Genomic DNA, 13908 nt, shown 5'->3' on the forward strand with positions numbered 1-13908 from the left:
ATAAAGAGTAGGGAAGGGAGAACTTCATGCGCTACAGATCGAAACAACCCAGTCGTGTTCTAGCTTGCACAATCGCTCGGTCTTCCTTGTATGAGCGCATCAGAGAGCGTCAGTATGATGACCCCCATTTGCTTATCCTTAAGGACACGGTGCGGCACGGTGGTGTCAAGCAAGTTACTGTTGGAGATGGTGGGGTTTTGAGGATGCATGGTCGTATTTGTGTGCCTAATGTGGATGGGCTTCGTGAGTTGATTCTTGAGGAGGCCCACAGTTTCCGGTATTCTATTCATCCGGGTGCCGCCAAGATGTATTAGGATTTGCGGCAGCATTATTGGTGGAGGAGGATGAAGAAGGATATAGTTGCATATGTAGCTTAGTGTCTAAATTGTCAGCAAGTAAAGTACGAGCATCAGAGGCCTGGTGGTTTACTTCAGAGGCTAGAGATTCCTGAGTGGAAGTGGGAGCGTATCACTATAGATTTTATTGTTGGACTTCCATGGATTCAGAAGAAGTTCGACGCGATATGTGTCATTGTGGATAGGTTGACCAAGTCGGCATATTTCATTCCATTGGTAGTTACCTATTCTTCAGAGCGGTTAGCTGAGATCTATATCCGCGAGATCATCCGTTTTCACGGTATGCCGGTGTCTATCATTTCTGATCGAGGTACGCAGTTCACCTCACACTTCTGGAGGGCCGTACAACGTGAGTTAGGCACGCGGATGGAGTTGAGTCCATTTCATCCCCAGATAGACGGGCAGTCCGAGCACACTATTCAGATATTGGAGGATATGCTTCGCACTTGCGTCATGGATTTCGGGGGTTTTTGGGATCAATTCTTGCCGCTCGCGGAGTTTGCCTACAATAATAGCTACTAGTCGAGCATTCAGATGGCTCCCTATGAGGCATTATATAGGAGGCAGTGACGTTCGCCAATTGGATGGTTCGAGCCGGGGGAGGCTCGGTTGTTGGGTACAAATTTGGTTCAGGATGCCTTGGATAAGGTCAAGATTATTCAGGATCGACTTTGCACCGCTCAATCTAGGCAGAAGAGTTATGCCGACCGTAGAGTTTGTGATGTTGCATTCATGGTTGGAGAGAGAGTATTGCTCCGGGTTTCGCCCATAAAGGGTGTGATGAGGTTCGAAAAGAAGAGAAAACAGAGCCCTAAGTACATTGGACCCTTTGAGATTCTTGAGAGAGTGGGTGAGGTGGCCTATAGACTGGCATTGCCACCTAGTTTATCAGCAGTCCATCCGGTATTCCATTTGTCCATGCTCCAGAAGTATCACGGTGATCCATGCCATGTGTTAGATTTTAGCTCAGTCCAATTGGACAAGGGTTTGACTTATGAGGAGGAGCTGGTGGCTATTCTTGCCTGGCAGGTCCGACAGTCGAGGTCTAAGAGCTATCTTTCAGTTCGAGTGCAGTGGAGAGGTCAGCCGATCGAGGCAGCCACGTGGGAGTTCGAGTCGGACATGCGAAGTAGATATCCACACATTTTTACCAGTCTAGGTACCTTTCTATATCAGTTAAAGGATGAACGTTTGTTTTAGAGTTGGAGAATATGATGACCCAATAAGTCATTTATAGTTTTACCTTTCATTTATGTGTTTCGAGACCTTGAAAAGCTTCGTTTAGCCTTCTTCGATTTGCATGCACAGTCCATGTCTTTTTCCGGAAAGCTTTTATGAGAAAATTGATGCAAATGTAAAATCATGCCTTAAAACTTATTTGGGTTGACTATGATCAAAATTTTTTGTAAACGGACCCGAATTATTATTTTGACGGTCCCTGTGGGTTCGTATCGTGATTTGGGACTTGAGCGTATTCTTGGAATCGAATTCGAAAGTCCCTAACTTGAATTACCGTAATTTGTTGAAAACTAGCAATTTAAAGGTTTAAAGAATTCCTTAGTTTGACCGTACGTTGACTTTATTGCTATCGGGTTCGAATTTTGGTTCCGGAACTTGGTATAGGTTCATTTTAGTATTTATGAATTGTCAGCAAAATTTGGTGCAAAATAAAATTGAGTTGACGTGATTCGGCCGTCCGGTTGTAAATTTGCATGTTCTTAAGTTTCCTTGAAAATTTCATCCGTTTTGGTGTCCGATTCGTAGTTTTAGGTATTGTTTTGGTGTTTTGATCGTGCGAACGAGTTCATATGATATTTTTAGACTTGTGTGCATGTTTGGTTTAGAGCCTCAAGGGCTCGATTGAGTTTCAAACGCGTGGCGGAGTGTTTGAAAGAGTAAGACTTTGTTGGTTATAGTGCACAGGTCTCAAACCTCGCATTTGCGAGGTTAGGGTCGAATCTGTGTTAGTAGGTAAGCTCTGCCACGTTCGCATTTGCGAACAGATTCTTCGCATTTGCGATTGGGGGTTGGGGGAAGCTGGTTTGCATTTGCAATCAAATGGGTCGCATTTGCGGAAGGTCCTAGTTCGCATTTGTGAACAAAGCGTCACATTTGTGATGCCAGCAGAGATGGGGGAGGTTCTCTTTTGCGAGAACTTCTTCGCATTTGCGGAGTTCACAATTGTGAACCCGAGGTCGCAATTGCAACATCTGCGCTTGGACAAAAAGCCAAGAATGCGGGATTTAGCTCATTTTTCTCAAACTCTCAACCCTAAACACCCTAGAGGCGATTTTTCGAAGAGAGTTTCTTCCCAAATTCATTGGTAAGTGACTTTAATCTATTTTTTTTCAATTACCCATTACATTTCATAAGTTTTCAATATCAAATCTAGGATTTTCATTGTAGAAATTAGGGATTTGGATTGAATTAGAAATTTTTGTAAATTTGGGATTTAAACCTCGAATTGAGGTCGGATTGTGAAACTAAATACATAACCAGGCTCGGGGAGTGAATGGGTAATTGGGTTTTGGTCCGAATCTTGAGTTTTGACCAAGCAGTCCTGGGGTTGACTTTTGTTGACTTTTTGGGAAAAGTGTAAAGATATTAACTTTATGTATTGTAATTGACTTCCCTAGCATTTTTTAATGTTATTGAGTCGGTTTTGGTTAGATTCGATTAGTTTGGAGGCAGATTTTAGAGGAAAGGTCCCAGTTGAGCTTTGATTTGCTTGCGGAGCTAGGTAAGTGTTGGGTCTAACCTTGATTTGAGCGAATTAGGAACCCTTGAGCTGTGTGCTATGTAAATTACATGTGTAGCGGCGTATATGCGAGGTGACGAGTGTATATACGCCGTCAAAATACTTATTTTCATGCCTTCCCGTATTTCATTAATTATTCTATTCCACACTTTAACTGATGCATGCTTTAATTGCTTCCCATACTTTAACTTGCTACTTGTCACTTATTTCTCTCATATTAAAAATGTTCGTTTCTCCCATGCTTCCATGATTAATTGCTATTTGCCTTATTTGTCTTACTTGTGCACTTTCACTGTCATTTATTTGGTTTTTCTTGTTGCTTTGTATTAATTGTAGCTTTCTTTGATTTGGTACGAGGTTCCTTTATGGCTTATTTTCATATTATTTAATAGTGTAGATTCTCTTGAATTGAGTTGCTGAATTGCTTACAATTATTGATTTTATTTATGGATCGGGTTGCACGCCGCAACAGATGGAATTAAAGAGGATTGATATTGACATGGTGGGATCGGGTTGCACGCCGCAACAAATTTTACATGTGATTTTGATATGGTGAAATAAGGGAGGACTGTGATATTAATTCCGATTATATAGTGAGATCGGGTAGCGCACCGCAACGGATTTTACATATTATTCTTGTTATTGATATAGTGAAATAAGGGAGGATTGTGTTTGTACAGTGGGATCGGGTTGCGCCCCGCAACGGATTATGTGTTTTGTAATCATCATGCATTGTGCTGGCTGTTATTGTTTTCGTACGAGATTTTGAGGACTGATAATTTCTGGTGTTACTGATTTCGAGGATTGAGTTTATCTTCATGAGTAACTGCCTTGCTTTTTCTGCGTTTCTTTCCTATTATTATTATTATTATTATACTGCGTACAAGTTATTGTAAGTGGCCCGCCTTAGCCTCGTCACTAATTCGTCGAGGTTAGGCTCGACACTTACAGAGTACATGGGGTCGGTTGTACTCATACTACACTCTGCACTTCTTGTGCAGATTTTGGGGTCGGTCCTAATGGCGGTCAGTAGATTGCTTGGATTGATTACCGGACTGGAGACTTGTGGTACAACTGCTCGACGTTCGCAACCCTGAAGTCCATTTCAATCTTATCTTAGTTGTTTATTTTATTTCAGACAGTTTTACTTTCATTCAGACTATTATCTGTATTATTCTAGTCCTTCGTGCACTTGTGACACTAGTTCTGGGATTGTATCTAGAAATTGTGGTTATTAAGGTTTTTCATACTCTATTTCAGTTCTATTTTAAGTTTATTTAGTTTAATTAGTATCACTTAATTTGATTTGTTAAAGATAGCTAAAATCTATTCTAACGTTGGCTTGCCTAGCAAATGAAATATTATGCGTCATCGCGGTCCCGAGGGTGGGAATTACGGGTCGTGACAGTATATTGTATTCGTTTCCTTGGATATAAGCCTCTATCATATATCTTCTTTTTTCTCTATAGAATGTAAAGTCACGACATTCTTTTATTCGCATATTTGATGTTCATTTGTTCCTTACTTGGAAAATTGTCCATATTCTATCGAGCTTCAGCGTGGCCTTATACGGTTCTTTATATATATCATACGCCTTTTACTTGAGTACTTGATAGTCCCATATGTTCGTCATTCGATATTGCTCCATTGAGTCAAACTTCACGATATATTTGTAGTCTCTTGTTGCTATTTTGGAGTTGATGTTGTTGATTGGAAGGTATATGGCATAAATAATATCCATAGTATCTTACAAAGGGTAACAACCTTATATAATTCTGAATGTTTCATAACTTGAAAAAGTACAAAGCCACAGTAGCAAAATGTTATATATATATATATATATATATATACACCGAGCTATAACTGGTTGGAAATGGCCCTATATGTCATATTGTCCTATGCGGCATACGTAATGTATTATAAGTAAAGGAATGAACCTAATGTACGATAATACCAAGTGTTATAGTGAACGATCCCAGAATGTCACTCCACATAGCGACCCAAAGATATTATCAGAAAGACTCAAAACAATGTTCAGAATGACTTAAATACTGTAAGACTTACTATGAGTTCCTGTACGATATTTCAGAGTCTTCTCATGTTTTTGGTTGATTTTATTCCATTTGTCTCTTGTATGAGTTTTTGTATTTGAACATGCTTTTATGTCTGCCTTACGTACTCGGTATAATCTTTCTTTACTGATGTCTCTTTCATCGGGGACGGTGCATTTGTTGTATTCCATATTGCAGGTCCAGATATACATGTTGTCATACTTTCTCAATAGATAGTGCAGATATTCAGCGGAAGGGTTGTAAGCTCCATTTCTATCTGGAGCTGAGTCAGGTCTAGTGTTCTCTTTGATATATAGAGATTAAGGTTAGGTGCGACGCTTGTATCAGTTGTTCAGTTGTAGGAATTCATAGAGGCTTCATAGACAGTATTGGTTGGTTTACTTGCATTCAGTTCTACATCTGTTTCATGTCTCAGGCAAGTGGCCACGGTGGTATAAAGAAGTCTTCACATTTCGCATTTGCCTTTCAATTTATGGCATGTAATCTGTTACATGTGCATGGCAGTTGCATATAGAGCATAGTCCGCCCCATCCAGACTTGGGGTGTGACAATTACAATAATGTTTTCCCATCATAGGCATGCAGAGTGAACCTGATATTATAAGTTACAATTTGGCCTATTACTCAACTAATTTTGTTCGATTTAGGCTTAAATTTTCACATCTTTAAGACTTTATTATTAAAGGTAAAGATTATTTTTGATGTATCCAGTATCTCTATCATATTTGATTGATGTGAGAATGGAATAGTATTTTACAACACCCATCCTTTAGAACTTGAGCGGGACCTCAGGGCTGAGAAATTTGAAAATGAAAATATATATTGAAGAAGGTAAAATTGTTCAAACTTGAATAATAAAAATATTCGAGGACATCTCTAGGATTGCGATAGTTATCTAAATAGTTTGACAATGACATGCACCAATTCGGATAGACATTCTATTCCTTCTCTAAAATTTTCATCTTCCCCGCGATAATATGAATTTTGCAAATGTTTGATTCTTGTGTCTAAAATGGTAACTCTGATAAAGAATACAGTAGAATCAAACCAAAGCTGTTTTACCACCACGGGGGTGGATGTATGTACTATTTTAGGTGCTCGAGCACCTATTGACCTTGACTTAAAGTCGTAAACTGTGTATAGTTATAATAAAAGTATAAGAAAATGGATATAATATTTTATTGAGCACACAGTAAACAAAATGATTGATGGGTGTTGTGGTTCTGATATTGAAATTACTCCTTTCTCCGAAGTCAAAGGCACGGGTTCGATTCTTGTAACGACCCTACCGGTTATTTTGGATTTTAGGGTTCTGTTCAGTGGTTCGAGCTCTTGGAGGGTTTCATATTGTGTGTCATAACTTGCGTGCATGGTCGAATTCGATTTTCGGATGTTTCGGGATTTATTTGGATGAGTGATCCTTATTTTAGAAGTTTAAGTTGAAAATGTTAACCAAAGTTTGACTTTTGTGAATTTGACCTCGGATCGGAGTTTTTATGGTTTCGTTAGATCCGGATGGTGATTTTGGACTTGGACGTATGTCCGGATTTGTATTTAGATATTTCTAGAAGGTTTTGGTAATATTTGACGAAAGTTGACAATTTGAAGGTTTTGAAAGTTCATAAGTTTGATCGGGAGTTGACTTAAGAGTAATCGAGCTCAGATTGTTATTCTGAAAGTTGGAATATGTTCGTTGTGTTATTTGAAACTTGTGTGCAAAATTGGAGGTGATTCCGAGTTGTTTAGAGGTGTTCGACGTAAATTTGGAATTTGAAAATTTGAAATAGGTCATTAAGCTTGAATTGAGATGCGATTCGTGGTTTTGATATTATGTTGCGGGATTTGAGGTCTCGAGTATGTTATGTTTTGGGACTTGTTGGTATGATTTGACAGGGTCCCGAGGGGCTTGGTTGTGTTTTGGATCATTGGTTGAGAGACTAGTTAACTTAAGAAATTTGGAGTTTGACCATGGCCAACATCAAGTCAAGACAACCTCTTTTTAGTGTTTTATGTGCGCGAGCAGGTCCGTAGCATATTTTATGATTGAAGTGCATATATCGTTTGTGTCCGGGAGATTCCGGATGAGTTTCAGGGTAGTTTCGGATCATTTCAGTGAAGTTTGGGATTGCTGGTGCTGGTACTTCGCAATTGCGAACTTTTTGTTGCAATTGCGAACTACCGCATTTGAGAACTTTTGGTCGCAATTGTGAACCTGTGGTCGCAAATGCGACATCTGCAGCTGGGTTAAGAGTTGGAATTTTGGAATTTTAGCTCATTCTTTTATATTTTGAACTCTAGACTCGGTAAGAGCTGACTGGGAGAGGGGATTTTCATCTACAATCATTAGGTAAGTGATTTTGAAAAATATCCAACTATTTTACATGACTATATATGAGATTTAACATCAAAATTAGGAGAATTGAAGGGGAATTTTGAGAAACTTTGTCTATGTTTTGAAAAATAAAAATTTGACATTTGAGAGTCGAATTGGATTCGGATTTTGAAACAAAATACATATATAGACTCGTGGGGTTATGGGTAGTTGGAATCTACTCTTGGACCCGAATTTTGACCAGGCGAGCCCGGAGTTGACTTTTGTTGATCTTTGAGGAATTATGTAAAGATCATAGCTTTAATTATTGAAATTGATTTATCTTGCATTATTTGATGTTATTGAGTCGATTTTCGTTAGATTTGAGTCGAGCAGAGGTGAATTGTAAAGGGAAAGCTATTTTAGAGTATTGATTGTGAGCTTTTGATGTAAGTATCTTGCCTAACATTGTGTGGGGGAACTACCCCGCCGGAATCGGTTTGTTTACACTATTTGAATTACGTGAAAGACGTGTACACGAGGTGACGAGTGTGTACATGACTTATATGTGAAAATTTGACCGTTTTAGACTCTTAGGTTTCTTATGCACATTAAAATGAAGTTGCCTTATCATGTTATATCCTCCATTGCTCAATTTACCCTTACATGCCTTATTTGAAGTTGATTGGTTCATGTTCTACCCTCTGTTGCCAAATATACTCTTACATGCTTTAATTGAAGTTGTTCCCTCTTTTATTGCCATGTTATCTCTTCCATTGTTGACTTATCCTTATTTGAAGTCATTGTTACATGTTATCTCTTCCATTGCGATTTATCCTTACTTGAAATCATTGCTACATGTTATCTCTCCTATTATTGAGTTATTCTTATTTGATATCGTTGGTACATATTATCTCTCTCATTCTTGAGTTATTCTTATTTGACACCATTATACTTGTTATGTCTTTCATTGAGAGCTCGTTCTTCCGTTTCATTGTTCTTTTGTAATTCTTTTGTTGATTTACTTGCCGTACTCCCGTGTTATTGTTGTGGTTATTGTACTCAGTGTTGTCGAGCCGAGGGCTATGTGTGGTTGTGGTATTGAAATTGTTTTTAAGAAAAAGTTGTGGCATATGGGAACATATGATGCGAGTTGTTATATTGTGTTGTTATGGTTTTGACACATGTGGTATTGTTGAGAGGATTGTAGGGGTGTTCGTGTAAGGCCCCGAAAAATTTTTCTAATGATTTAATATTTTAAAGTACGCCAACGGTATTTGGGAATAACGTGTTAGAGTATTAAAGGAGACCCATGGGATAGAACCACATTATTTCAAAATAAAAAGTATATGTTTAAGGTGTATTGAAACATACTAAGGAGTTTTGTGAATGAAAAGAATTCGTGTGGAACAAGTAGGATACATTAAGTGGAAATGATGTCTCAATTCGCACAAGATCCTACTTCAAACGTATGCGCTAAGACCAGGCTTTAGCCTGGCGAGGCCAGGTTTGTAGCCTGGTCCGTAATTTCGGAGTATCCACTCTTTTATTATTATAACCCGACCCAACTTCGATAAATAACCCTTGAAGCTCAATTTGGAGCAAAAATCTGATATTTTTAGAGAGAAGTGAGAGTGTTCTAGAGAGAGGAAGAAGCTCAAGTGCTTTGTTCATCAAGATCTTGTCCAAGCCTTGAAATCCAATAAGAAATCCCTTAAGTTCTTCATCTAAAAGGTAAGGTTCCATACCCTAGTTTTTAATTTAATTTGGGTAAAAGATGGTTGATTTGGAGTATGATTCTTGGGTGTGAGAGTATTATTTATACATTCATGTACCAATAAGTTTTATGAGGAGATTGTTGAGCTCAAATGGGTAAAGATTGGGTTGTGAAGTAAAATAAACCTTGTGGAAGAATCTTGTAACCAATTTGCACATATATTGTTAGATAAAATGCTCAAATGAGCTGAGACCATGAATATCTTCCTAATAATGGTTCAATTTTGTTATGTCTCAAAATAGATTGAGATTGCTAGAATTTCAAGAACGTTGTAGTAACTTAAGGAAAACTCAAAGCAAGGTATGTTGGCTAAACTTTCTCTCTTAGAATAGATCTCCATAATGTTTCCGTAAGATCAAGTACGATTGGCTCAAGATTCCTAACTTCTATATTCCGGGTTATTCCCTATAAACTTGTTTATTCCGAATGAGCCTTATGTCGAAAGATAGATGTTCAAAGTATTTTTTGCATATTAAAATGTTGTGGCTTTGAGTCATGTTTTAGATGAGAACTAGTATACTAATTGTGTGAGAAAATCTCAATATTCTTAAGACTCGAAATTGCTTATATGTGTACCTAAAGTCTGGATTGGAAATGTATTATTGTTGATAGCCTATAAAGGTGGTTGGAAATGAAATAAGTGAATTGGGATATAAAGTGTGGCCAATGTGCAAGAGTGAAAGTTATACTTGTGGACAATGGTGCCAATGAAATAAAATGATGTGAGCAAGGTTATGAAATGAGTCTCGACTCAAATGTTTTAAAATGACTTCGAAAATAGAATTGCATAAAAGTTTTCGTACTCAAGTCATGCCATAAGTGGTTGTTTTAACAAATACTATGCTTTGTGAGTATTTCCAATGTGTTTTGCGTTCTTATATATTCGTGAGTGAAAATTGTGTATTATTCTTTTTGGGGAAAAGTATTTCAAGAATAAATGGTGTGTTACTTGTTGATGATTTTAACGTGCGCATCAATTGCCAATTATATTACTCCATTTATCGGAAAGAAATTGATTATGCTTAAATTGTTCATTTCTAATGAACTTAAAGTTGTGATTTCCGGAATATTATATGTATGTTGATATTTATTATGATGATACATGAGAGAGAAGAAATAAAAGTGTGGAATATCAAATATTGCCACTGTGCCTTGAATAAAGAATCTTGTAAATGGCCAAAAGAGCCAAGGAAATATTGTCGTTGAGAATGACTGAAAATACTAGTGAAGATTTATACAATGTGAAAGATGATGAGGTAAATATATTTGCACTTATGTTATTTTTGTGAATTATTCTCCTTATTTGGGATGAGATTGATATGATAAAATTATTCCTCTTAATTGAAATGGAGATTTTGGTTGATGTCTTCAAATAAGACAGCCTAACCGATCGGGCCGTGATCGGACTTCGTACTAAAATTACGGTGGTATTGGTATTGATAGTAATTATGGTTGATTCTCAAAGGAGATAGCCTAGCCGATCTGGTCGTGATCGAACTCCGTGCTAATATTACGGTGGTATTGGTATTGATAGTAATTGTGGTTGATTCTCTAATGAGATAGGCCTAGCCGATCAGGTCTTGATTGGACTCCATGCTAAAATTACGGTGGTATTGGCATTGATAGTAATTATGGTTGATTCTCTAAGGAGATAGCCTAGCCGATCGGATCGTGATCGGACTCCGTGCTAATATTACGGTGGTATTGGTAATGATAGTAATTGTGGTTGATGTATCTAATGAGATAGCCTAGCCGGTCGGGTCGTGATCGAACTCCGTGCTAAATGTACGGTGGCATTGGTATTGTGAATACTAGTATTGCAAACATGGGTATTATGAATAGTGATATTGTGAACAGTGGTATATCGGTGCTAATGATCTCCCAACCAAAATTGTATTTGAAGTTCGCATTTTGAAAATTAATATGTTTTAACTGAACATTTGGATATTGTTGATTATGACTTTCTTTTTCTATGTGTTTCATTTTCTTATATGGGCATTCTTTTTTGAAAGAGGACTTTTAGCTATGCATACTAGTGTTATTCGACAGTACTAATGTCCCTTTTGCCGGGAGCGCTGCATCTTTAATGGATGCAGGTGGCTCTACAGCAGGCGGCATTGATAAGTGATAGCAGTGCACTCTTTTCAGCTGATTTGGTGAGCTCCATTTCATTTCGGGGTCATGTATCTTTTGTTTCTCATGTACTGTGTTTTGAGGTATAGCCGGGGCCTTGTTGCCGGCATTTTCATATTACTCTTCTATTGTACTTATAGGCTCCATAGATAAGTTGTGGGTTGGGGTTGATGTTGGGAATTGAACTAGTGATGTTGGTATTTGGAAATCATGTTTTTCATTAATTCTATAAACTCATAATATTTTGAAAATTATGAATGAAGCTGCTAATGGGAATGAAAAGGAAGTTGTTAATAAAATCTTTTCAGTATTTAATTAATGGAGTACATCTCCTTTTATTCATGGATGAGTTTGGGTAGAAGAAAATCTAACAGGCTTGCTCGGCCGGGTTTACTCGATTGAGCGCCGGTCGCGCTTCTCGGTTTTCGGGCGTGACAAACTTGGTATCAGAGCCTAAGGTTTTAAAGTGTCCTAGGATGTCTTGGAGCCGTGTCTAGTAGAGTCCTTCTTATTGGTGTGTTGTCGACCACATCTATAATGAGGAGGCTACCTGGACATTTAGGAATTTCACACTTCTTTGATACTCCAGATCGTGCGATAGAGCTCAAGATAATAAACTAATTTCCTCGTCATGTCTCATTTTCCATATAAGTAACCCGCAAGTTCAAGGCAGCGAGGAGTGTATGAAAGAACCAGTTGCTAGGGAAAGTGTCCCTATTTTTATTAATGTTACCCCGCCACCAGTTTATGTGGTGAGAGCACCTAAGAAATGAAAGAGGATTATTGGCATTAATAAGCCGAAATGTTTGATATGAGAGGAGAGCCACTCGGTTTATGTTGGATGATTCTTGAAATATGTTATGGTTGTGGAAAGAGGGGGCACAAGAAGAACAAATTCCCTTAGGTTGGATACACCTATTCCGGTGTGCCCGATATGTGGGCGAAAATAATTTGTGTCATGTTGTGAGTATGCTCAGAAGCGTGTTAGGGGTGGTAGATTTGGGAAATTCCAAAAGTCCATACAATGAGCTGTTGCAGAGATTGTTACTCCCGCCATGAAGGTTTGGAGGAAGACTAAGGGAAATGCTTAAGATGTATAAGTATCTGGTAAGTGGGGCGAGTCAGTTTAACGGTCCCCATCCTCGTTGTGTGAAGTGTATGAGATGTCATTCGGGGGTATGTCACTATGGTACTAATGTATGTTTTGAATATGGAGTAGAGGAGTATCAATTAGGGTACTGTCTTATCAATATAAAGTCATCAAGTGAGTCACTACTTAGTACATCATTATGAACACCACATTATTTTTCTTGTTGTATATGTACATCCATATTAAAGAGCCTACATAAATATGGTTTTAACCAAAACGTTGAATCACAAAACATTGTATGTACCTACTCTTTGAACGAGACGCGGTATTCGTGAAGCCTCTTGATCACAATTCTCTTATTTACGACCTCTTGAGGAATTGAGCTCTATAATTACGTCCTTCAATTGAGTTATAACTCTATGATTAATACTTCCCAGTTGCTTCCCTAAATTGTCAACAAGGGACTATACCTGATGAATTTCTTACAGAACGTTTTGATTTAAATGGATAACATCTGCTCACTTGTTCTTATGCATGCACAGTCATGAAGTTTACCTATGTGGTATCAAATCCAATGTAAAGCAGCCTAGTGTTGAGATCCTTCTTGAGTCAATCTTTTTCTCTCCGGTGTATGTGGCTTCTATGGTTTGAACAATCACTTCACTCCTTTGTGAATATTATCATGAATCATTTTCACTGTCTAGTAACATGAGAGCATATCTCAGCACCTATCATATGTGTACCTCTCAATTGAAAGGGGACACTTGTCCACATAAAAGTTTCTAGGAAATTTGAGATTTTGACAAATTCGTCACAGGAAGATCTTTTTGTTCGCCCATCTCAGTATGACTTTCATGTCCACCTAGAGCATGCATCAGTAATTAACTCACTTTGTTCCTAGTATTGTAGTTGCCTATAAAGTGGCCTGATATGGCAGCTTGAGAGTTGTTATGGTAGAAACATGTCTAGCTCATAGCAAAGTGTTCACTCTATCTAGCTAATACATGATTTCACCCAAATATTACGATGTCCTAGCTATGTGGTTTCACTCGTGAAAGGTTGAAATTAGATGCTTTCAAATTTTGGCACATATCATGAGCATATTGATTTGAAAGACAAGTTTGCCGTATCTCTAGTCCTCTCATATAGGATCAACTATTGGCAAAGGTTAAGCTATCAGAATGATAATAATCTCGCATGTGTTCAACTTCTTTTTAAAACTCATGGGCTTGTGGCATATCTATTCTTTGTGTCAGTTAGTGTTGAGAGCGTAATGCAACTACATGTATTTTGAAACCCATATCACATTCAGGGTGCCAGAATATTCTCATTTTGAGTTAAACTGATTTTCCCTACATTCCAAGAGGCGACTGGTATCACGTATTTGGCTATTTCGCTTTGAGGCCTATTAT

Source organism: Nicotiana tabacum, chromosome 24, assembly GCF_000715075.1.
Source record: "Nicotiana tabacum cultivar K326 chromosome 24, ASM71507v2, whole genome shotgun sequence".
Classification (NCBI taxonomy): domain Eukaryota; kingdom Viridiplantae; phylum Streptophyta; class Magnoliopsida; order Solanales; family Solanaceae; genus Nicotiana; species Nicotiana tabacum.